This window comes from Hemicordylus capensis, chromosome 1 (assembly GCF_027244095.1).
Source record: "Hemicordylus capensis ecotype Gifberg chromosome 1, rHemCap1.1.pri, whole genome shotgun sequence".
NCBI classification, from domain to species: domain Eukaryota; kingdom Metazoa; phylum Chordata; class Lepidosauria; order Squamata; family Cordylidae; genus Hemicordylus; species Hemicordylus capensis.
Genome location: NC_069657.1, coordinates 31,931,790 through 31,956,544, shown reverse-complemented (window position 1 = coordinate 31,956,544; position 24,755 = coordinate 31,931,790). Strand labels below are relative to the sequence as shown.

At 45.5% G+C, this 24,755-nt stretch overlaps 1 protein-coding gene across 2 annotated transcripts in view; it reads left to right on the top strand.

The window, feature by feature from the left end:
• Window positions 1-24,755, top strand: part of LOC128340661 (alpha-1-antiproteinase 2-like) — an 80,583-nt gene that overhangs the window by 29,402 nt on the left and 26,426 nt on the right. Inside the window, exon 1 of one of the 2 annotated variants that reach the window (XM_053286078.1) lies at window positions 9,922-10,063. The exons of the other annotated variant lie outside the window; for it this stretch is intronic. The gene's annotated coding sequence lies outside the window, so the exon portion shown is untranslated. Of the gene's footprint in view, window positions 1-9,921; window positions 10,064-24,755 lie in introns of those variants that run through there. 2 annotated transcript variants of the gene reach the window in all.

Below are 24,755 nucleotides of genomic sequence, written 5' to 3'. Positions count from 1 at the left end.
AGACATTACATTGTATTAATGTTCAGATGTCTGCATACTTGTACATGCTTTTTTGCATGAATGACTGTACCTGCATTCATATTAAAAGTGAACCTGAGAGCAGGCTCCCACAAACGCATGGTACAGACAGGGCATGTCCTTCTGTGAACAAAACTTGTGAATAAGTGTACCTTGTACTCTGTCTCTGTGTTCACTGTGCACTAGTATGAGTGTTGAGCACAACGTATGAATAGAGTTATGCATGGAGAGAAAAGTTCTCCAGTTTGCAATAAGATGTTATTCAAATTTTATGCACCTTTCTAGACAACAGAAGAGAGTTACCTTTCTCCTTACTACATCAGATCTGCACTTGCAGCCTTCAGACATCCACCCATGGGGATGCAGGTGCCCCTATGGACATAAACGGATACTTCACTGCCATCCTGGAATACAAGGAACATACTACAGGAGGGAAAGTGTATGTGTCACAAAAGAAACATGTGGTGTAAAGAAGAGAAGCATAAATATTGAAGGGAAATTAGTACCTAAGACTATAATACACTTTATAGAACACATTTACGAGCATGGTTTGTGGAGAATGTTCAACACAGTAAAATAGGCTCAGAAAAGTTGACAGACCAGTTAGGTAAGATAGAACTCATGCTGTCAGGAAAATTACTTTAATGACCAAGGTGGTGTCAAAAGTAAAGCATAGCTAGGCATGACCCATAGAGCCCACTCCGGCCCTAGGGTCCAAACATAGACCTGGGACATGGCTGACTCTGAGAAGTTAGTGGTGATGCGTGTCTGCCAACTTCTGCCATGCTGTCTTTGCCTCTGGGTCCTCCCCTGCCATTGGCCAATGTGCTTCCCCAGGTCCCTGTATCATTGCAGAGTTCATTGGGTGAGGAAGACTCCACCAGAGGACACAGTAGAACCTCCTTTTCATTCCAACCCTCTTCAGGAAATCAGCTGATGGGAGTTGCCAGCAAATCGTTCGTTCGTTCTTTCATTCAGATTAATCCAGATAAGACTGAAGTTCTGTGGCTGGGCCCGAAGAGGTCAGGGGAGAGTTTTCAATTACTGACCCTTCATAGTGCTTGTTTGATACTTCAGGCTACTGTGAACAGCCTGGGCATGATTCTTGATGCCTCTTTGAATATGGAGGCTCAGATCATGGAGGTTGCTCGAAAGGCCTTCTTTAAGTTACGCCAAATACGGTGGCTGTCCCCCTATCTGTCCCCTCCGGACTTGGCCACTGTGATCCTTGTGATGGTCACTTGCAGGTTAGATTATTGCAACCCGTTTTATGTGGGGCTGCCACTGCACTTAACTCAGAGATTGCAACTGGTGCAGAATGCAGTGGCTGGGGTCCTTACTAAGGCACCTTGGCGAGCACATGTGACACCTTTGCTCGTTCAGTTGCACTGATTGCCGGTTGAGTCCTGGGTTAAGTTTAAGGTGTTAACCTTAACATTTAAAGCCCTACACGGCATGGGCCCTCTAGACCTCCAAGACTGCCTGGTTTGATATGTCCCTCGCCAGGTCCTGAGGTCAGCCACAAGTAATGCCTTGGTGATCCCGGGCCCTAGGGATATTAAATTGCAATCAACGAGAGCAAGAGCCTTCTCAGTGGTTGCCCCAACTCTATGGAACCGTCTCCCAGATAATATCAGAGCTCTCCATGATCTGTTGACCTTTCATAAGCCACGTAAGACTGAAATGTTCTGCCGGGTGTTCGGTCGCTGAGATAGCTGGTCGTAGAGTGCTCATGTAATCCATGGTTATTATGTCATGTGGAATGAGTATTGTATAGGGTTGTGTTTTATGAGGCTGTGTAAGATTTTTTTAAATGAAATTGTGTTGTTGCGTATATTATTGAGTCCTATGGGAGTAGGGCGACATATAAATCTAACTAACTAACTAACTAAATTCATGCATTCAATTTCTGTACCGCCCTTCCAAAAATGCCTCAGGGCGGTTTACACAGAGAAATAACAAATAAATAAGATGGAACCCTGTCTCCAAAGGGCTCACAATCTAAAAAGAAACATAAGATAGATACCAGCAACAGTCTCTGGAGGTACTGTGCTGCGGGTGGATAGGGCCAGTTACTCTCCCCCTGCTAAATAAAGAGAATCACCACGTTCAAAGGTGCCTCTTTGACAAGTTAGCAATGTTTGTGGCATGGCTATTTTACACTTCCCTGATCTATTGGCCATGGAAGGATAGGCTTGTCACCTGTTCCATATTTCAAGGAACTGATCTTTATTTGGGATCTAAATGTAGTGTTCAAGCCAATGTGGAACACAGTTTATTCCTTTGTCTGACTTTCTGTTTTGTTGCAAAACGTGTTGCAAAACATAAGAACATAAGAACAGCCCTGCTCGATCAGTCCCAAGGCCCATCTAGTCCAGCATCCCGTTTCACACAGTGGCCCACCAGATGCCGCTGGAAACAACAGGCAGGAGTTGAGGGCATGACCTCTCTCCTGCTGTTACTCTCCTGCAACTGGTACCCAGAGGCACTCCGTCCCCGAGGCTGGAGGTGGCCTACAGCCCTCCGACTAGTAGCTGTCAATAGACCTCTCCTCCATGAAGTTATCCATACCCCGCTTAAAGCCATCCAGGTTGTTGGCTGTCACCACATCTCGTGGCAGAGAATTTCACAAGTTGATTATGTGTTGTGTGAAAAAGTACTTCCTTTTGCTGGTCCTAGATTTCCTGGCAATCAATTTCATGGGATGACCCCTGGTTCTAGTTTATGGGAGAGGGAGAAGAATTTCTCTCTATCCACTTTCTCCACACCATGCATGATATTATAGACCAGTCATCTTTTTTCTAAACTAAATAGCCCCAGGGCTTGTAGCCTAGCCTCATAAGAGGGGTGCTCGAGGCCCTTGATCATCTTGGTTGCCCTCTTCTGCACCTTTTCCAGTTCTACAATGTCCTTTTTTAGATGTGGTGACCAGAATTGTACGCAGTACTCCAGGTGTGGCTGCACCATAGTTTTGTATAAGGGTATTATAATATTAGCAGTTTTATTTTTAATCTCCTTCCTAATGATCCCTAGCATGGAATTGGCCTTTTTCAAAGCTGCCGCACATTGTGTTGACACTTTCAACGAGCTGTCCACCATGACTCCAAGATCCCTCTCCTGGTCAGTCACCGACAGCTCAGATCCCATCAGCATATACTTGAAGTTGGGGTTCTTCGTCCCAATGTGCATCACTTTACACTTGCCAACATTGAACCGCATTTGCCACTTTGTCGCCCATTCACCCAGTTTGCAGAGATCTTTTTGGAGCTCTTCACAATCAGTTATGGATTTCACTACCTGAAAGAGTTTGGTATCATCTGCAAATCTGGCCACCTTGCTGCTTACCCCTGCTTCTAGATCATTTATGAATCTATTAAAAAGCACCGGTCCCTATACAGATCCCTGGGGGACCTCACTTCTTACATTCTTACATTGCGAAAACTCTCCATTGATACCTACCCTCTGTTTCCTGTCTTTCAACCACTTAGCAATCCACACATGTACTTGTCCCCTTATCCCATGACCGCTAAGTTTCCTCAGGAGTCGTTGATAAGGAACTTTGTCAAAAGCTTTGGAAGTCCAGGTATACTATGTCAACAGGATAACCTTGATCCACACACTCGTTGACACTCTCAAAGAAGTCCAAAAAGGTTGGTCAGGCAAGATTTACCTTTGCGGAACCCATGCTGGTTCACTCCCAGCAGGGCCTGTTCTTCTATGTGCTTTACAGTTTTTTTCCTTGAGGATGCTTTCCATCAATTTGCCTGGAATGAATATTAAGCTAACCGGCCTGTAATTTCCCAGATCACCCCTGGATCCCTTCTTGAAAATTGGTGTTACATTTGCTACTTTCCAGTCCTCTTGTACAGAAACTGATTGCAGGGATAAGTTATATATTTTAGCAAGGAGGTCAACAATTTCACATTTGAGTTCTTTGAGGACTCTTGGATGGATGCCATCCGGCCCTGGTGATTTGTTAGTTTTCAGTTTTTCCAGACAGTTTAGAAGATCATCTCTCATCACTTCTATCTGGCTCAGTTCTTTAGCCACCATCCCCGAAAAGACTGTTTCAGGAACAGGTATATGCTCAGTATCCTCTGCCGTGAAGACGGATGCAAAGAACTCATTTAGCTTCTCTGCAACCTCCATATCCTCCTTAATAATCCCTTTCACTCCCTCATTGTCTAATGGTCCAACTGCCTCCCTGGCAGGTTTCCTGCTTCTGATGTATTTAAAGAAGTTTTTGTTATTCCCCTTGATGCTTTTAGCTAAGTGTTCCTCAAACTCTCCTTTTGCCTCCCTTATTGTTGCCTTGCATTTCTTCTGCCAGAGTTTGTGTTACTTTCTGTTCTCTTCATTTGGACAGGCTTTCCTATTTCGGAAGGAAGTCTTCTTCCCTTTTATGGCTTCCTTGACACTACCCATTAGCCATGCCAGCATCTTCCTGGACTTAGTGGTACCTTTCCTCTTTTGGAGTATACAATCTAACTTGGCTTCTAGTACTGTGGTTTTGAGTAAACTGCATGCACTCTGGAGCGAAGTGACTCTCCTGATTTTCCCTTTCAGCTTCCTTTTCACCATACTCCTCATTTTGGAGAAGTTTCCTTTTCTGAAATTCAAAATGTCTGTGTTAGACTTCCTTGGTGATTCTCTCCCCACATGTATGCTGAATTTGATGGCACTGTGGTCACTGTTCCCTAAAGGGTCAATGACACTGACATCATGCACCATGTCCTGGGTGCCACTCAGAATTAAGTCCAAGGTTGCCTTCTCTCTGGTCGGTTCCAAGACCAACTGTTCTAGGGCACAGTCATTTAGCGTATCTAGAAATTTGACCTCTTTGTCATGACCTGACTGTGAATTTAACCAGTCTATGTGTTAGTAATTGACGTCACCCATGATTACAGCCCTATCTATCCTTGACGCCTTCCTGACTTCCTGCTGCAACTCCCAGTCACTGTCAGTGTTTTGATCCGGAGGGCGATAGCACGTCCCCAGTAGCACGTTCCCTTTTAGGCCTTGTATTGTCACCCACGGGGTTTCTGTGGAGGACTCCAGTCCTCCCAGGTTTTCTAGCTTGTTAGATTCTATGCCTTCCTATGTGAATATTTATCTATCAACTGAAGTTGGTCAATGAAACATATCATGCTGCATATCTCTTACCACCACCTGCCTTCTTTGCCTTCTCCTTTCTTCACTACTACCAGCACTTTTCAAGAAGGCACCTCCCTCCCTGTAATAATACTAATAATCAGTAATAATAAGATACTAATAATGATGATGAATGATGATGTATATTAGCCAAGAACACAGAAGAAGCTGGGAGTTAGCACAAACAATTGCAAGAGAGAAGAATTTCTAAATAATTGCAAGAGAGAAGAATTGGCAAATCAGAATTCCAAGACACAGGCAGGGAAAAGTGGGGGGAGAGGTAAAGGGGTGCAGAGATCAGAGAGGGAAGAGAGAAAAGGGACAGGTGGCAACCCTGACTGTGTCAATCTGCAAGTGAATTGAACAGAAAAAAGCCCTTTGCACCTAGACCCAATGAAGACATGACACAACTGAGAAGGAGTAATGGGCCACAACTTTGTTGATTAACATTCAATTTCAGGAAGGAGGAAGGGGTCCACCCCCCCACACACACACTAGAGTGCAGAAGCTAAAGACTCACTGCTGCCACATGAGTCAGACCTCAGCATATAGGGAGCCACACCTTGGCTCCAGGCAGTGTTCACTCTAAGGCTGGTGCTGCCCATCTTAGCCAACCTAATGTCAAGGTATCTGCTTCAGCGAACACCAGCCCCAAGCCACAAAGCCTTTAAGGCTGGCAGTTCCACAGCAGCTTGGTGTAAATCCCAATCCAGCAATCCCTGAGCTGCAAAAGCTCTAGGGAAGGATAGGAACTCCTCCACATGCCTAAGACATGCCTAAAGATGCTCACCAACCCTACACTACCCCATAGAAACCACACTCCACCTGCCATTGTGACCAGGAATACCTAACTATGTATGGCTCATAGTGTGGGGTAGGCAAAAAAAGACTCGTCACTGATGCCAATTTGCTGACAGCCAAAAAATTCCTACGCTGCCCTCTGAAGGACAACCAGCCAAAGCCTGCACTATGAGGGGTCACTTCTCAAAGTTAGACTGAGGTGGATGGATCATGCAAAAGCAATGGGTGTGCTAACCATGCCCTCAACAGCCCACTGGCCAATGGGAGGCCCGTCCTTGCCTTGTGTCTCATAATGAGGCCAGGACAGAGCCTGCCCCCCAAACTAGCTGAGGGGGTACAGCCACATTCCAAACTGGAGCATTTGAATTGCAGCAGAAAGGTAATGCACCCCCCACCCACCCAGAACAAGAAAAAATAAACCTACCTTCAGAAAACCCCTAAGCTCACATCCAGTGAAAAGAAAGACATCACACAAAAATCCCTGGCCCTCCTTTACTGCGGCAGCTGCCAAGGAATATTTGAACCAATGCTTGTGGTTCTGGAGTGTGTGTGTGTGTGTGTGTGTGTGTGTGTGTGTACACACACAGACTGTTGCAACAAATAAAAGCCAGGCACTATCAATCTGCCAACAGACCACGACCATATTGCTAAACAGCTATGCGTCATTCCTGGAGCATGTTTCAGCCCCAACCTTTGACTCTGAGGGATTCCAGCTTCATGTTGGCTTTGGAGTTTCTGTCTGTTCCTGATCAGCCCTTGACCCCTGCTTGAGATTATACGGTTCTCCCCACCTTTTGTCTATCCATGTGGTTTTCTTGGTAAAATATAGGAGTGGTTTACCATAGCCTTCTCCCACGCATTATGAAATGATGCCTTTGTCCTTGTTATTGAAGTGATCATCTGCCTTCACCACCTTCCTATATCGCTGCTGCCCAAGATAGGTGCCTACTTGCTATAGATGGGCAGCTGGGATGACCTTCGTGCTTTGGGTTGCCCTACTGGGAGTATATCTCCTGCCATACGTTTCCCATCCCTCCCAGGAACACCTTCCCCCACCACAATGAGGCAACATGGCAGGACTTGGGGTGGGAGGATTTCCCAGACTTCAGTTTCATGAGAGGACCCCTGGTTCTAGTGTGCGTGCGAGAGAAATTTCTCTCTGTTCACCATCTCTACTCCATGCATAATTTTATACACCTCTACCATGTTTCCCAGTAGCCCCAGATGTTGTAGCCTTGCCTAATAAGGAAGGTACTCCAGGCCCCTGATAATCTCGGTTGTCCTCTTCAAGAACTCCAAAAGGTTAGTGAGGCAAGACTTGCCTTAGTAGAAGCCATGCTGGTTTTCCTTCAGCAAGACCTGTTCTTGTGTACGTTTAACAATTTTGTCCTTAAGTATGATTTCCTCAATTGAATTTACTTGGGTCAGAAGTTAAGCTAACCGGCCTTTAGCTAGGCCTGCCTGTCAGGATACCTGGAGGTGGATATGGAATCCCAGTCTACTCCACCTACTCCACCTTCCTACGTATTGAGTCTAGGCTGAAGCTGCATTCAGAAACCTGACGGACATCTCTCTGCTCATTCAACTGGAATTCTGTTGCAGTCTATGCTGACGTGTTCATTGTTCTGTGTTGCATCATGCCCTGTTTTCTCTTCACCTGATGGGATTTCCAAATTTGCTTTGCTTAATGTTCTTAATTCATGCTGGGATTGGCAGCAGTTGGGAACATAAATAATGAAGAGGAACAAGGAGAACAACAGAGCGGTCCAAATTAATAACAAATGCTTCTCTTGCCTCCAGGGCTCCAAAGAACTCCCTCTGCTTAATCAGAAAAACTTCTCTGAATAGAACGTATGTGTTCAATGATCACATCCTAATTTGGTATTAGAAAATGATTTGTGCCATAAATAGTTGGTTTTGTGAGGTCAACATATTTCTAGACAAGCTTCTTACAAGGCCTACAAGCTTCACCCAACCCGTGACTATAAAGAGTATTATTCACACTCAGGTCCACTTCTTGGAGAGGTGATCAATTCCAGGAATCCGTCTTGGAGTATTACTTCCTTTAGATGAAACTTACAGTGGCATGGTGATATGTGGCTCATTTCCAAATATACAAGCTGAGAATTAGAGCACAATAGCAGAACTCTCACACAAACACAACAGGTAACTGCAATTAAGTTCCAAGAGAGAAAACAAGCATCATTGGGGACTTTGACTCTCTCCCCATTCTATACACTGCTGCCTCCAAAAACCCTGCATAGCTCTCGTTCTCCATAGCTTGCCATTCCCCACTGATATTGCAGACACTTAGGCTCTCCACATAAGCAATGTGGAGAGCCTAAAGGGTGTCTGTGGGGAAAGCGGGCTTGACACGCTCTCGATGCACACGAACAGGAAGTCCTCACTGAGTGGCTGGATCGTCCACCTGGATAATTACCGGCTCTGTCATGGAGCCGCTTGCGGTGGCCAGTTCAGGGGCCTCCAGGACCCTGAAGTCCCAGAATGCCCCATAAAAGTGCACAGGGCATTCTGGGGAGCCCCCCCCCGACCTCAGGAGATGTGTTGTAGCCTCTCCATTGGGGAACTACTAATGAATCGCTGTGTCACGGAGCCGCTCTGCGATGACACATGATCAGGAAAATTGAGTTAGTGGAGTGCATGCTCTGCTCACCTAATTGGGAGGCGGGCATTTAAGCTGGCTTGAAGCATTGCAGCACACCACCAGCCAGAATCATGATGGGCTCTTAGCCCGGTTTTGGCTGGTTGTGAGAATAGCCTTATTGTGTAGAGTTGGTAGGAGTGTGATGAATCATCTCATATCAGCTATATCACAATTAATGGGACAAGAGCAAAACACAAAAGAGATATCATAAGTGAGCAAAATAGAATGTATTCAGGAGAAAAACACACAGAAGGGACAACCTCTATATCTTAGTCCATGATTTCTCAATGAAACAGCCTGAAATTAAGCCAGAAAAAGACACTCAACATGCAGAATTTCCATGACCAATTTCAGATAGGTGCAGATTCTTCAAGACTTAACAGTGACAGGATGCTGTTTGTTTATGACATTTACTGAATACATTTCAGATAAACTTTTCCAGTCCATTTATGAAAAAGTATTGAAACTGTGAGAGCAAACATTTCCCCACTACCCCCTTGGTGGCATTTGGGAAGGAGAGTGGCTTCTTCTGGTGAATCATGGGGAATTGTTAGGGTTTTTTTCCCTGGACATTGCCTCTTATCTCCCCTTCTTTCAGAGCAAGATTCATCTATTCATCTTCATAATACAAGCTCTACCATGCCAGTAGACAATAATAAAGATGATAAAGAGGTTTGGCAGGCTGCGGCGAAGGCTGGAGCTTTCCTGCATTCCCCAACAGATGAGCACGCTTCTGCACTGTGCCCCACACTTCTGCACTGTGCCCACATGAGTGGCAATATGGCAGAGGTAGACGCAGGGAGTGGGAGGACTTCCCCTCCCCCTGCATCCCAAAGTGCTCCTGGTGATGAGCACAGAAGATGCTGTCATTAGAACAGCCGCTGCACTTGGCACAGCTGCCCCTTCTCCCTGGCTCGGTGCCAGAAATCACGGCAGGCAGTGGGGAAGCCAGGTTTGGCGGTGGGGGAAGCAACAAGATTAAGATCGCTCTTGCCACTTCACACATGCAGCCTAACCCGGGATGGCCTGCCCCATCCTGGATTAGGCTGCACATGTGAATACCCTTAAAATGTAACATGTTTCAGAGAAGACATTGAGGTGCTTCTCATCCAAGCAGGTCTCTGTGAAGCAACCAGGTCAACATGCTCATTGCATCATGCAAGCTTCCTCTGCCACCCCCCAGTGTGGCAACAGTTTCCCTCTCACTAGCCTTTTCAGTCTTTCCCTTCACCTGCCCTGATTGCCATGTTTTCTTGAATATATTTTTTTTAATCAATGCAGCACATTACACAAGACTGTTACATAAATAGTGAAGTGGGACAAAGCGTTCACAGAGCCACCCAGCGATCAGACTGGCAACCCTTGGCAGCACGACTCCAGTTCAACGGTCTCCCCGTGCTTCTAAAGAAAGGCAACTCTGAATGTACTGTAAGTATGGAGAGATCAAATCTTAATTGGGTATCAGAGAATAATCTCGGTAGCATATCCTTGGTGCCTTAGCTGTGTGGATGCAGGAAGCCTTCATGTGTATAACAGTTTCACTGACCAGGATATATGAAATCTATCATTATGAATCCCCAGGACCAGTTCTCTGTGCAGGGATGAAGTGCTTCTCAGATCCCAGTTTCTGCAAGGAGACATCTCTGGAGGCTTATGGCACCTTTGTAAGATTTGATTTAGTTACAGATTTACACTATTTAGAATGGAAATAGTAGAGCTACCAGCACAACCATAGGTTACCCCAGTTTCCAGAGAGGAATGCCTGTACCTTTGCTTCACTTCTGCATTCTGTCTCACTTGTGCACCCCAGCCTCCAGAACCCCTGTCTACTTCTTCCTCTCTGTAGGTTGTTCACTGTGTGTCTTTTTGTTAACTACCTAATTACTTAGCTAGATTCATCAGAGGGTGATGGGAAGAGTCACCTCACATCAGCTGTACCACATTTAAAGGGACAAAAAAGCAGGATGAATCACATAGGCCAGCAGGCATTGCCCAGCAAAAAAGGTGGTAAATGAGAGAAATGTGCAGAAGAAGAGAAAAATATTTATTCCATTTGTTTCTCTGCAGAAATGTCAAAAGTTGGGCCAGAACATGGATGCTCCATTATAAGGTTGTTCCCATGACCATGCTTACCCATCTTGTGGGGGGGGGGAGCAGGAGCCTTCCTGCCTTCCCCCACATGACCAGTGTCACTCCTGGGCTTCCCAGTGCCACACACCCACACGACCAGTGGGTGAGCGTTCTGGGAGCAGCGAGGTTACAGGGGGAATGCAGGTGGCAGCCTCCCACATCCCACAATGCATCATGGGAGGAGCTGCACGGTTCTGTGGGGGATGTCCCCACTGCCAGACACTCTTGTCACTCGGCTCTATGAACACTCAGTGTGCAGCTAACCCGAATGTCCACATGACTGGGGAGTGGATTAGAAGGGTGCACTCTCTGCCTTCAACCACTCTATAAACCCGAGTACAAAACTTAGGCTACACTGGTGCAGAGCTCTGGCATTGGGATGAATCCCAGTACTCCAGATAACCAACCCTTCCCAGGTAGGGTTGTGCAAGCCCCAGTAGAGCTGGTCATGTGTAAGACCTTGCCAAATTCCAGAATTTGTCAAATGGCTTGGAAGATATTAGCATGTACCATGGTCAGTGCTTATAATAGAGAATGCAGCAACATGCCTGTGTGTAATGATGAGGATGATGATAGGAAACATGTCCCAGAGAAGGTGTTTACACACATTTTAATTCCATATCATTTGTTCTGAGACGTAGAGATGTCCACAGAAGTTCCAAATTGAAAAGTGATTAAAAGAGTCCTTGAGATAGTATATACTCAATAATAAACACTTTGTTTCCAGCCCCCCCCCCCCCCATATCTCCTTTCTCTTTGTAGCAATTGTTTTTATTTGCTACATGCTGAGTCAGGGTGTTTTTTTCATACCTTGGTGCTCATCTCATGTGTAGTGGGAGCTTTGCCCTCTTATCCCCTCCCCACTCTCTTTTCTAGTATTTTCTTTTTTTCTTTTTTTTAATTGAGAAGTAAACCAAAAAAGACAAAGACAATTCACCATAAAGACAATACAAAACAAATCATTTTTTTGTAATGAAAAACCTCATTTTTCTAATTACATAAGTAAAGAAAAAGATCTCTCAAACAGGATAGAGGAAAAGAAATTCAGACTCTTAAAATTATAAAATCCTATCTATTCAGCTTCCTGTCAGTTACATATCAAACACACTATAAGTCAAATCCAGAAACTGGGAACACAGTTTGACCATAACAGATATCATTTATAAAGGGTTCCCAAACAGACATGAATGATTCAGTAGAGATACCATGTACAAAAGCCGAGACTTTTGAAACTGAAGCATAGTCACACAGTTTCAAAAGCCAATAGTTTAAGGAAGGAATTTCCAAAGTACGCCAATTAGATACATATATAATCCTAGCTGCTGTAATCATACATACACACACACACACACACACACACACACACACACACACACAGAGTTCATTTGATTTGGCGGGAATATAAGGTTTTATCATACTTAAAAGAAAGGAAGGAAATCTTAACTTCTAAGATTTGTTCAACTTTCATATGAATTTGTTTCCAAAATTGTTGCGCTTTACCGCAACTCCACCATATATGGTAAAATGAACCTAAATGTGTCACATTTCCAACATTTCTTTGAAAAAGAATCATCTATTTTATTAATAGTCAAAGGAGTTATATACCATCTGAAAACATCTTATACCAATTTTCCCTTAGATTGGTACACAAAGTAAATTTCACATTCTTTTTCCATTGATATTCCGAATCAGAGAGATCAATCAATCTATTAGAGTTCTGCATCCATTTTATCATCCATTTTTTTATCTGCTCAGTCTGTTTCATACTTCAGTAATAGTTTATAAATTCTGCCTAATAAATGATCAGTGTTTCAGGTGATTAATTCTTCAAATTCAGTCAGATCTCTAAGTTTCCCACCCTGTAACTGTAACTCTTTCCGAACTATTGAGCTGATCTGAGTTTGTTGGAACCAGGATGCTTGTTGAGTTGTTTGCCCAGAAGAAACTGATTTATCCAGAGCTAAATATTGCACCAAACCTTGTAAGGAGTATAGACTGCCTCACCAAAAATTATACTTAGAAGAATATACTTCTTCATGGAAATAAGCATTCAGTATAGAGGCCAAAGGTGATAATCTTGGACTTATTCTTTTCTGATATTTATCCCAGACATAAAAAAGACTGTGTCGGATAGTATGTTGTTGTATCTCCAAATCTTTCCTCGAACCAGAAATCTGTAAGTAATTATGCAATCCTCTAGTAAGACCAAGTTTCTCCATTCGAGTAAAACTTCCGTAAGGGGATAAAATCCAATTTGAAATCCAAGTCAAGCTACTAGCATGATAATAAAGTTTCAAGTTAGGAACTCCAAGACCACCTCTTTCTTTGGAATCTTGTATCACCTTAATCGAACGCTGGTTTTTGTTTTTTTGTTTTTTGTTTTTGTTTTTTTAATAATTCCAGATAAATGAATTAAGCTAACTCTGCCATCTATTCAATATCTTGTCATCTATCTTTATGGGGATCATTTGAAAAAGAAATTTCATCTTATGTAATATGTTCATTTTTACTGCAGAGATTCTTCCAAGCCAAGATAGAGTTAGCCTCTTCCATCTATCCAGATCAGCCATTATTGATTTCCAAATTGGGACATAGTTATTATTAAACAGATCTTTATTGCTCCTCATAAGATTAATCCCCAAGTATTTTATTGGCTTCTTCATTATTTGTAATCTTAAAACTTTAGAGAAATATTCTATCTCGTCTTCTGAAAGATTCCATGTCATGGACTGAGTTTTATCTCTGTTAATCTTATAGCCAGAAACTGAACCGTACTGATATATCTGAGTCATTAATGTAACCAAGGAGTCTTTGACTTGCGTGACAGTAAGCAATACATCATCAGCATATAGTTTTATTTTATGTTCACAATCACCTATTTTGATACCTTGAATCTGCTGCTCTTGTCTAATTTTAGCTGCCAAAGATTCAAGAGCAAGTATAAACAGCAATGGGGAAAGTGGACATCCTTGTCTAGTACCTTTATTGATGATACATTCTGAAGACAAGGATCCATTGACCATTTTTGTTGTTGGTATATACTGCAAATCCAGAATAAAAACTGAGGGCCACAGTTCATTTTCTCCAACACTGAGAACAAGAAGGGCCATTCCAAATTGTCAAAGGCTTTTCTGGCATTTAGGAAAATCATAGCTGCTTTTGTACATGTCATGGTTACTTTATCAATTGCATTCAAAACATATCTTTCATGAGCCTTTGGGGGATAAAACCAGATTGGTCAGTATGGATTATTTCAGACAGGGAATTTCTTAATCTAGCCACCAAGATTGAAGTAAAAATTTTGTAATCCACATTTTAAAGGGATATAGGTCTACATGATTCTGGTCGTGTTGGGTCTTTCCCTTCTTTATGAATTAAGGAAATGAATGCTTCTTGCCAAGAAACCGGTAAGGTGTAATGAGATAATATCACATTCATTACTTCTGTTAAAAGGTCCAATTAATTTGTCCTGAAACATTTTGTAATACAATGAAGATAATCCATCTGAGCCTGGCGAATTATTTTTAAGATTTTTTATTGCAACCTTGGTTTCCTCCCTGGAAATAGGTTTATTTAAACAGCTCCTCTGCTGTTCCTAGACCCTAGCCCAAGAAGACACGGAGACATTTGTTATGGGTGAAAAGGGCCACGCTTTATTAAAGAACGACAGGCAAAGGCAAACTGAACAATAGGTGATTAATCACCAACCAAAACAGTGCGGGCCCCTCGGCATGGGCTAGGATTCCCTCATCCTACCCATTGCCTCACTGGGTGACACACCCTGGCTCAGGAAAGATGCAGGAACACCCTGCCCTATTCCTTCAAAGCCAACCACCCCCTTAGAAGAGGGGATCTAGACAGCTCCAGGTATTCACACACACCCCGGACTGCGCAGCCCAAAGGTTGGTGAAGTCCTGGAGCAGGTTTCATGGCCATCAAATTCCTCCCTGTGCCGCACAGACAACAAGGGAGCGATTAACCAATCCACCTTTAAATATCCAAGGGTGCTCACCGATAATCTATACCTTCCTGACCCCTCAACCCGCACTGTTACTGCCACCCAGGGAGGTTAGCCCAAGCTTGACCTCCCTGCCCCACACCTGCCTCAAAATTCAGCAAGCCCCCGCTGTATGTTGTGCAAATATAAGTCACAACCCCGCCCTGAAAGATGCACTCCATCCGAGTGATATAACTCAGGAAAGCGAGCAGCCACATCAGGCTGCTGCACCACAGCCCCGCCGGATGCCACTACAAGCTTCCCAATTGCGGCTGAAGCTTTGCGCCGGGCCCTTTCCAAACTCAACCCACAATGGGTGTTCCTCCACACCCTGCGCTGGAGCCAATTGACCCACAAAATGCGCACCCCTGGCATCCACTCGCGCAATGAAGCTAAATCAGAGGAGGCTTGCTGAATGATAGCCAGGCCAGTCCGCCGGCCTAAGTCGTTCTCCCCCAAATGCAAAATCAAAACCTTGGGAGCAGGAAAGCTAACTAGATGTTCCCTAATCGCGGGCAGCAACTGGTTCCAAAGCATCCCCCGCATGCCCAACCAGTACATGGAAGCCCGTCTTCCAAAACCCAGCTGCAATCCCCAGCGAGAAGTGCTGGCCCGCTTGAAGGCCCAAAAGACCAACGAGTGACCGCAAAACAGGACCCGCACCGGAGCCACCGCCCCCCCCAGCACCTGCCAAGAGAAAACACAAATCAATAGCGGCCGATGGTGCCCGCTGTCAGCGCACATAGCGTCTGACCGCCACGGACTTCCATCTCCCTATCCTCCGAACCTCGGCCTCCGGAAGGCCTATGCGCATGGCAGTAGTAGCTGCCCCAATACGGAAAGAGTGCAGCGTAATCCCTTCCAGGGGTTCCCCGCTGCACCTAAGGCCTTCTTGACTACTGCAAGAAATTGATATTGGGTGAGAGGAGTCCGGTCCCGGTGAACAAACAAGCACCCTCCAGAATCCGGACCCAAACCCGTGTAGTGCCGCAAGGCCTCTACCGGGCACAGTTGCAGATCCCCAGCAGCAGCCAAGCAAACCACCTGGCCCTTGCCCCTTTGGTCTGTCTTAGAGCGGCAGAGAAACAGCTGCGCCTCAACCCCAAGAAAGGACAGGTCAGAAAACTGTAAGCAACGGTCCGGAGGGGAAATCCTACAACATGGAAGCAACTCCCTGGGACGAAAGGCACCAAAGAAGGCTACCAATAACGCTGCCTGAAACAAAGAGACCTCCCAGGAGTCTGCGCAGCATCCTAGTAAGTGATTCAGCGCTGAAGCCACCATATCCAAGGTAAACGGGCGCCTAGAGTCCCCAGTACCAGGGTCCCCCCGAGCCCGGCCCTCCAGCATGCGACGCACGTGAGGGTCAGAGGAGAAATTGCCAACCCCTCTAACCTGGGCTTCAAAGGCCAGAGCAGCCAAATAACCCCCCAACGTAGATACGGCCTGCCCTGCCCTACGTAACGTGACCAAAAACTGCTGCAACTGTCCCACCGGAACAGGGCAAACCTCAGGCAAACCTTCAGCCCTTCGAAAAAGGGAAAAAGCCTCGAGCTTGGCTGCATAGCTAACTCTAGTGCTGGGCGCCAAAGACGCCACTATGGCCTGCTGCGCCTCCACCTGCCAAGCTGCCACAGAAAGGCTGGCATGGGGTCTGGGTGCAGAGCAGCCTCGGGCGCTAATGCTCTGAATCTGTCCACCTGGAAACGAGAAAGAGCATCAGCTATGTCATTACGAATCCCTGGGACATGGTGGGACCTGAATAGAATATTTGCCCGCAAGCATTGCAGAACCAAAGCTCTAACTAAGCCCATAACCCTCTGAGAACGAGAAGTCTGGGAGTTGACAACTTGGACCACCGCCTGGTTGTCACACCAGAAACGGACAGAGGAGTTGGCAAACTCCTCCGCCCAGATGTGAACTGCCACCACAATCAGAAAAAGCTCCAAAAAAGTCAGATCCTGCACGATTCCCTGCTCTATCCAATCCGAGGGCGGCACACCAGTGGCCCCTGAAGTAAACCCCAAACCCTGCACCACCTGCAGCGTCAGAATGAACCTGCAGATCAGCTTCGAGAAGCTGTTCGTCCCTCCAAAAGGTGACTCCATTGAAACCCAGCAAAAAGGTTTCCCAAAGTGCTAAGTCGGCCCGGACACCTTCAGAAATCCTAACCCTGTGATGGGGAGCCCGGAGCCCCACTGTCAGATCACATAGCCTTCGTAAAAAGGCACGGCCAGGGGCCACAACCTTGCACGCAAAGTTGAGATGCCCCACCACCACCTGGAGCTCTCTAAGGGTGGCCTTGCAGGCCCGCCCAAGAGCTCTAACCAGGTCTAAGAGCACCACCAGCTTGGCCTGCGGAAGCCTAGAGCATCCCGCGAGGGTGTCAAGCTCTATTCCTAGAAAAGATAGCCTCGTAACCGGTCCTTCTGTTTTATCCCTAGCTAGGGGCACCCCCAGCACTTCAGTCAGCTCCATGAAGGAGCGCAGCAAATGATGGCATTCGCTGGAATTGCCCCTCCCAACAAAAAGAAAATCGTCTAATTAATGCACCGTGGACGCCAGGCCCGCCCATCGCCTAACTGCCCATTCTAAAAAGGAGCTGAACGCCTCAAAGGCGGCACAGGAAATCGAGCAACCCATCGGCAGGGCCCGGTCAAAATAAAACTGGCCCGCAAAGGTGAAGCCCAGCAACTCAAAATCATCCAGGTGAACGGGCAGCAGGCGAAAGGCGGACTCGATGTCGCATTTGGCCAGAAGAGCCCCCGGACCCATACTCCTAACTACTCTGACAGCCTCGTCGAAAGAAGTATAGCGCACCAAACACAGACTATCGGGGATGCCATCATTAATGGACGACCCCTTGGGGTAAGAAAGGTGGTGAATCAACTGAAATTCACCAGGGACCTTTCTAGGAACCACCCCGAGGGGCGAGACTCGCAACCGGGGGAAGGGAGGGGCATCGTAAGGGCCCAGCACCCTGCCTGCAGCTACTTCCTTACCGATCTTCTTCAGCACCACCTCCTCCTTACCAACCACAGATTTAAGGTTATGGGGGCTGCAAAGCCCCCGGCGGGAAGAAGAAGGAATCCTAAACTCATCTCTAAAGCCCCTGAACAGATAGGAAGCCGCGGACTGGTTGGGGTAATCCACCAGCAGCCGCTCCAAAGCATCAAGCCTGATGAGGCTGGGGCCCTTTACCCGAAGGGGGTGGAGTGGGGCCACCCTTCCTATTGTTTCCGGGCCGGAACTTGGACCCGGGGCTACTAAACTTGGCTCTAGGGCATGATGCGCTAGGGTGCTTCACACCGCAGACGCCACATGCGTGCTTAAAGCGACAGGGAGAATGGGAGCACATGCCATTAGTGTTGTACTCCCAACAGACCAGGTGGGGTTGAACTCACGGCTGGCCTGCCCCCGATAGAACCGTGACCCCGGAAGGCCTGGACAACAGATGCCCACTATCTGAGCGGTCCCCATCAACCGGACGAGCTGGAGACATAATGACCAGCCATAATTCCTGCAGGGGCGTATCCCATGGCAATATGGGGTCCAAGGCCTACCTCATGCAGAAGCTTTTGTCATAATGGATCCAAGAGGATCCCGCAAAATCGGAAACTGCACGGTGAATAATATCCATATATTTCAGGAGTGCCGGACCCCGTGCTGGCTGCGCCTGAACTATCACCCTCATATAAATGGTGAAGCCAGATAACCAATTATTCCAGGTCTTTTCGACCGGTTTCCTCTTAGTGGCTTCATGTTCCTTGCAAGACTCCCCCTCCTTATGTTTGACTTCTGGTTCCCTAAACAGAAGACTAAAGATGTCCACATACTCCCCCTTAAGGATCTTCTCCCTAGTGGAAGGAAGCAGGTGGTCACCCAGAGGGAGCCCCATGCCCCCATAGGGGGTGTGCTGCACCGAAGGCAAAATCCCCATTGGGTAATAACCGGGCCTCCCACTGGCATCCTGGACTACAGGGGGAATGCCCCCGGGAGGGGGCAACTGACTGTCGGAAGGCCTACCACCCAACCACACCTGTTCTGCTGTGCCCTGCAAACCAGCAGTAACCCCGGGAAAAGCCCAAGGAAAGCCCATGCCCCAATGTTGTGTGTAGGGGGACCAGTACGAAGCTGGTCCCCAGCCCCCCATGGCAGGAATCGGCCAGGGAACAGCAGGCCACTGGCCGGTGCCGCCGGGAGGTGTAGGTGCTGCTGGCTCACCCGGAACCACCGGCATAGTCGGGTCCACAGGCGGATGGTCAACCGGTGCAGCAGGTTGAGGCATCGACGGCGTAGGCAACTCAGGAACCGGATCCACAGGCGACGGCAGCGGCAGCGCAGGAACGGGTTGTCCTGGGACCGGTCCAGGGGAGCCCGGGCCAGCAGGATTCATGCCTTTCTCCAGCGCCTCCAACCTGCTAGAAAGAGATGTTAACAACTGACTTCTAGCAGAACCCCGGGTCCGCCGAGGGACCTTAGGGGGCGGCACCCCACCCCCCACCAGAGGGCCCGGCACCCTTATCAGAAGGCGCAGCATTAGCCTTCTCCAGCGCCTCCATCCTATTAATTAGACCACGAATCAAAATCATTTCCTCATCTTCCTCATCCGAGGAAGATGGTGGAGGGGCAGGCTGTTTGGGCTGCTGAATGGGCCGCCCCCCTTTCTTTTCTTTCGCCTTTCTAGGCATCACTCTACTCAATCCCCGACTCAAACCACAAAAACCCAGTCCAGGAAAAAATGTCCCTAACCCCAGGCCCAACTCCCTGTTGAAAAGCCCTCAGAAAGGCTCAGCCAAGCAGAGAGCCCAAAAAGGAAAAACTGCCAGCCCCAGTAAACACAACCCTCGTGTTCCAGAGAAGACCTGAAAGTGGAAGACGGAAGAGGGAGGAAGAATGCAATTGTGGGAACCAACCCACCCAAACCAAGGCCCACCCACGTGCCACGCTACCCCCCCCCAGTGGCTGGGGAACCCCACAAACCCAAGGGCTAGAGCCCTGATGGCAGCAGACACATGCCGCAACGAGAAGGCTGAAGGGCCAAAAAGCCTGCCGACGCCATAGCCGCAGCGACCAGCCGCCCACACACAGCCCCCACGAAAAGCCGAAACCTGATGACGCTACGCCCCCGTGACGGAGCACGCCGCCGAAATGCTGCCTCGCCCGCTTTCGGGCGAACCCCCCTCCCAGCCAAAATGGAAGGAGCTCGACTGAAGAGCTCCTTCCCTGCAGACAGTCTGCAACAGACTGAATAGCTCTGGGCGTGGAATGGCCGCTAGCGGCCGAAATCACGCCCCCCAAGCCCCGTCAGCCAATCAGGACCCTTCTTGGTCCTCGTGCTGAGCCGGGCTGGGACAAACACCCTCCCCTCGGCATGAGGCAAAGGGGAGGGGGATTCTTCTGAGAATGACTTCAATTGTATTTCCTCTATGAATTATTTGATTTTCTCAGGATCTTTCTTATCTTCTTTGTATAGTTTAGAGTAACACTGTACAAATTGTTCAGACATTTCATGATTTGACATAACCAATTCCTTGCCATTCCAAACCGATGTTATAATTCTCTTTTCCTGTTCTTTTCTTAACTGATATGCTAACAACTTATCTGGTTTATTACCTTTCTCAAATTATCTCTGTTTCATATAAGTCAGGTTCCTAGATGTCTCTTTGGATTCTATAAGATCCATTTGCTTACGAAGTTCCTTAATATTTTGCCAAATATCTTGGGAAGGATTAATCTTGTGAAGATCTTCTAAATGGGATAATTCATTACATATCCGATCTTTTTGTATTTGTAATTCTTTCTTCCTTTTGGAAGATTCAGAAATGAAGATTCCTCCCATAAAAGCCTTGCTGAAGTCCCAAACGGAAAAAAATAGAAACGTCACATATCTTATTTCTTTGGAAAAAAAATGTAACAGTTCATCATTGCATTTCAGAAGAATTTTCTCTTCTGTTAAAAGAAAATTATTCAATCTCCATCTCTTCTGTCCAGTGTCCAAGTTCAGGAATTTTACTATCAGTGGATTATGGTCAGCATATGTTGAAGGTGCAATTTCAACATCATATATTCTAGATAGCAATGACTTTGAAACCATACAAATGTCAATTTTAGAATATGTTTGATGAGGTTGAGAAAAAAAGTAAATTATCTTTCCAGTGAGTGTTTATTCCTCCATGCATCATCAATCGATAAAGTTCTCATATATTCCAGTACATTTTTAGGCAACTTTCCAGAATTCTTCTTATATTGACCCGATTTGTCCATTAATGGGGAAAGAAAAGCATTCCAATCATCTGAGATTAACAGTTCACCTTCAAGGTACTCAAGGTACATTTTACTAATGGAAAGCTCAACATGGGTATTGAACTCAAGCAATAATTAGTTAAAAGATTTTTTAGCTGTACCTAAAACAATAGACTTCCCTAAAAGATGTAGTATATAATGAGTGCAACCTCAAACAGTGTCATATCAAATAGGACTCAAAACAAGAAGAGTAAATACTACTTGTGAATTGTCCTAGTAATGATTGCAAGGGAACAAACTGAAATAGTAATGTAGAGAAACATAAACCAATATATATAAAAGGCAATGAAACATTGCTGATATAATACAAAAGAATAAATATGACAAAACTTACACAAAAGTAGAATAGCATCTCTTATATGATCAAATTTCTCCAAGCATGTTAAAGCCACAGGGTTCATCTAGCTAATGGGTGCTTATCCCAGGTTATAAAAGGAAGAAGAGGATTAACCAGGGAGGTGAATCAGCTGTTCCCAAAAAGTCAAACTGCACTTAAAGTGGTAGCCTATCATTAAAGCCAACCTCAAGCTATGTACCTTAAAACATACAGCTGAAAAGGTAATTGTAAACTGCAGATCATACTTGCACTAATGACAAACTGATAAGTGAGGTGAAAGAGCGTACCATGCCATAAAGAAACCAAATAGAACCAAAAATGTACATGTAAAAGAAACCATTGGATGGACCACAGATAATCATCTAACAAAAAGGATCCTTGAGTCTTCGTAATAAGCTTGGATAAGCTTAAATGTATTGTATTTTTACTTTACATTTAGTGAGTGTTTTACATTTTTCCTCTACAGTGCTACAGATATCGTTTTATGTTCTCATTTCATTGTTCCAGCCTGTTCTAATGGGAACTAGTCCCTGATGAAGCTCCCGGTGAAACAGCTCCATATCCTGGGGTGACTGTCGTGTGACTTTCCCTGGTGTGCCTTGTCTTCCACCATCTTTCATTGCTAGTCATTGCAGAGCAGGTTGCTCACTTTCTTCCTATGAAGGAATCATGATTTGATCAACATGCATCTTCATCACTTCACTGAGTACTTTGTTTCCTCTCTTTGGATTTGAGGACTCATCACCAGTACTGCATGTACTTCTCAATTTCTCATTTTTGAAGACATCTTGGACTGTGTTTGGAAACCTACATAACTGGTTTTTCATTTTTCCATTGTATTTCATTATTCTACTTGGCATTTTGTTGTTGTATTTTTACATGTATTTTCATATGTGTTATCCAGTTGTGTTTGATTATTTTGATGTGTGTTGAGAGCTGGTTGTTCATACATTTATCATTATTCACCTTTTTTGTTCATGGGTCTTGCTTTCTCTTCCCTTTTCTTGAAGTATAGTCGTCAGAAATTTTAATTCTCGTCTTTTGTTTAGAATATCAATGGGAACATCTGGAAGGATTTGTAAGGGAGTATTGCTATACTCAAGAGGAGCTCTTTTGTGTGCTTGAAGGATTGATTCCTTAGTATCTTTTCTCAAAAATTTAACTAAAATGTCTCTAGGTACTTTACTCTCCCTGGAGTATCTGGAATTCAATCTGTATGTCTCCAAAATATCTAAAGAATCTCCAGAACCCAAATATTCCGAGAGTAAAGTTTCCAGGACAGAATGAAGGCCTTCTCTTCCGAATTGCTCAGGTAGTCCCCAAATCTTTAAAATGGATGCATGTTGTTTAGATTCCAAAATTTCAATTCGGTTCTCAAGTCGCTTAAAGTCTGCTTCTCAGGATGTTTTCTCCTCTGATAGTTCCAGTTGGACTTGATTAACTTGAGAAGTAAGTTGATCAAATTGTGAAAGTTTTTGAGTAACATGAGAAAGTTTTGTGGTGACCTCCGTCTGGAAATTGTCAAATTTAGCATCCAGGCCCTGAATTCGTGAAGAAACACTATGGAGTTCCTTGAGAAGTGTCTCTTGAAATTTAGCAAAAGAGACTGGGCCAGGCTCAGTATCTGATTCCTCATCTGAGTCTTTTTTGGGCTTTAATGCTTTTGCTTTTTTATGCATACTTCTAATGGATTTTGCAGATAAATATCTGTACATCAATCTATATGGACAACCTAATAACTATTTCAGCTGTAATCAATAAATTCTATCCCTTCCAAACTAACTCAGGTAAATCAACTCAGCATCCCTTGTATACTTATATCCATGTAGATTTCCCTCTTCACACAATACTTAATGATTGCTACTCAATCACTGGGATTAAAAGTTTCTACTAATATTTAACACAAGGTCAAAGATAATGGCGAAGTGTAATGCAGTTTTATCTTAGCAATACAAAAAAACACCACCTATTATTCTTAAAGAACAGCAACAAGAGCAACAACAAGAGTTCCCTTTCACACTATGTTTACTAATAGCAGTTTAAAAACAGGGATTAAATCTGAGTAATTACTCTTATTATATAGACTTCTCTCAATACTAACTATTGTAGAATTAGATAATTTCTCTCTTCACAGTAATCAGTCCTGACAGCAGTTATAACAACTGGGAATAATCATGCTAAACTATCTTATTAACCTTAATAATTATAAACTAAACTAAATATAAACTAAATGTATACACTTTTAATCTGGTTGCTCAAAAGATCGAATTACCTAATGAAACATACAATAAAGCATATAGATATAAGAATATTATTGTGAACCGATTCTAATTTTTAAAAAGGGTTGGTTAGATTGATAAACAAAGATCCCAGAGGGAGTTAGGGAAGCCCCCCCCCCCAGCTATGGCCACCACCCAAGGGCCCAAACCGGCCCACAACTAGCCACCGGGGGAACAGGAAGGGGGCGAGGGAACAAACCACAGGGCTAAAGCCCTCAGATGCTGAAGCCCCATGCCGCCGCGGAGGCCTATCGGCCGAGCGCCAATTCCGCCAACGGCCGTACCGCCACCACCACCACCAAAACCGTGTCCTTCTGCCACCATGTGGGCTCGAAGGCCCCGCCGGATACTCCTCACGCTCACTGTTGGGCGACCCCACCCGATTCTCGTCAAGAAGGAGCTCGCGTCAGGAGCTCCTTCCACCAAGAATGCCCGGCCAAACTGAGGAGAATGGGGCGGGGATCGGCCGATCACGGCCGAAACCCTGCCCCCAAACCTAACGGGCCAGTAGGCCTGTTTCTTGGCCTCGTGCAGGGCCGGGCTGGGACAAACTCCCTCCCCTCTGCACGAGGCCAAGGGGAGGGGGATTCTTCAAAAAGATGTTAGACGGATACAGAAGATCTTCACTATTGTGGAAAAACCAGCTTCTTGTCTCTGTTTCAGCTTCTTCGAGTTGATTCTTTGTAAATAACCTGAGAGATGCGGAGCTAAAGAAATGAGCTCCCTTTCGGCACTTAGACCCCGCCTTCTCTCCCTCTAGTATGTTCTAGTAAGAGGTACGACCTCTTTATATGCTGCCTTTGTAGACTTGAAGGCAGCTTTTGATTCTATTTCAAGAGTTAAGCTTAGGGAAAAACTGGGGACTTTTTCCACAGACCGTTGTCTGTTATGCCTGCTTCAAGCGCTATATTCAGACTCTTCTCTTAAAGTTAGATGCAGCCTTCAAGGGCATCTAACAAGTGCTATTGTGACTCAGAGAAGTGTTAAGCAGGGCTGCATACTTGCTCCTCTATTATTTAATTACTACATAAATTCTACAGTGGAACATTTGATCCTTTTAGATTTCCACCT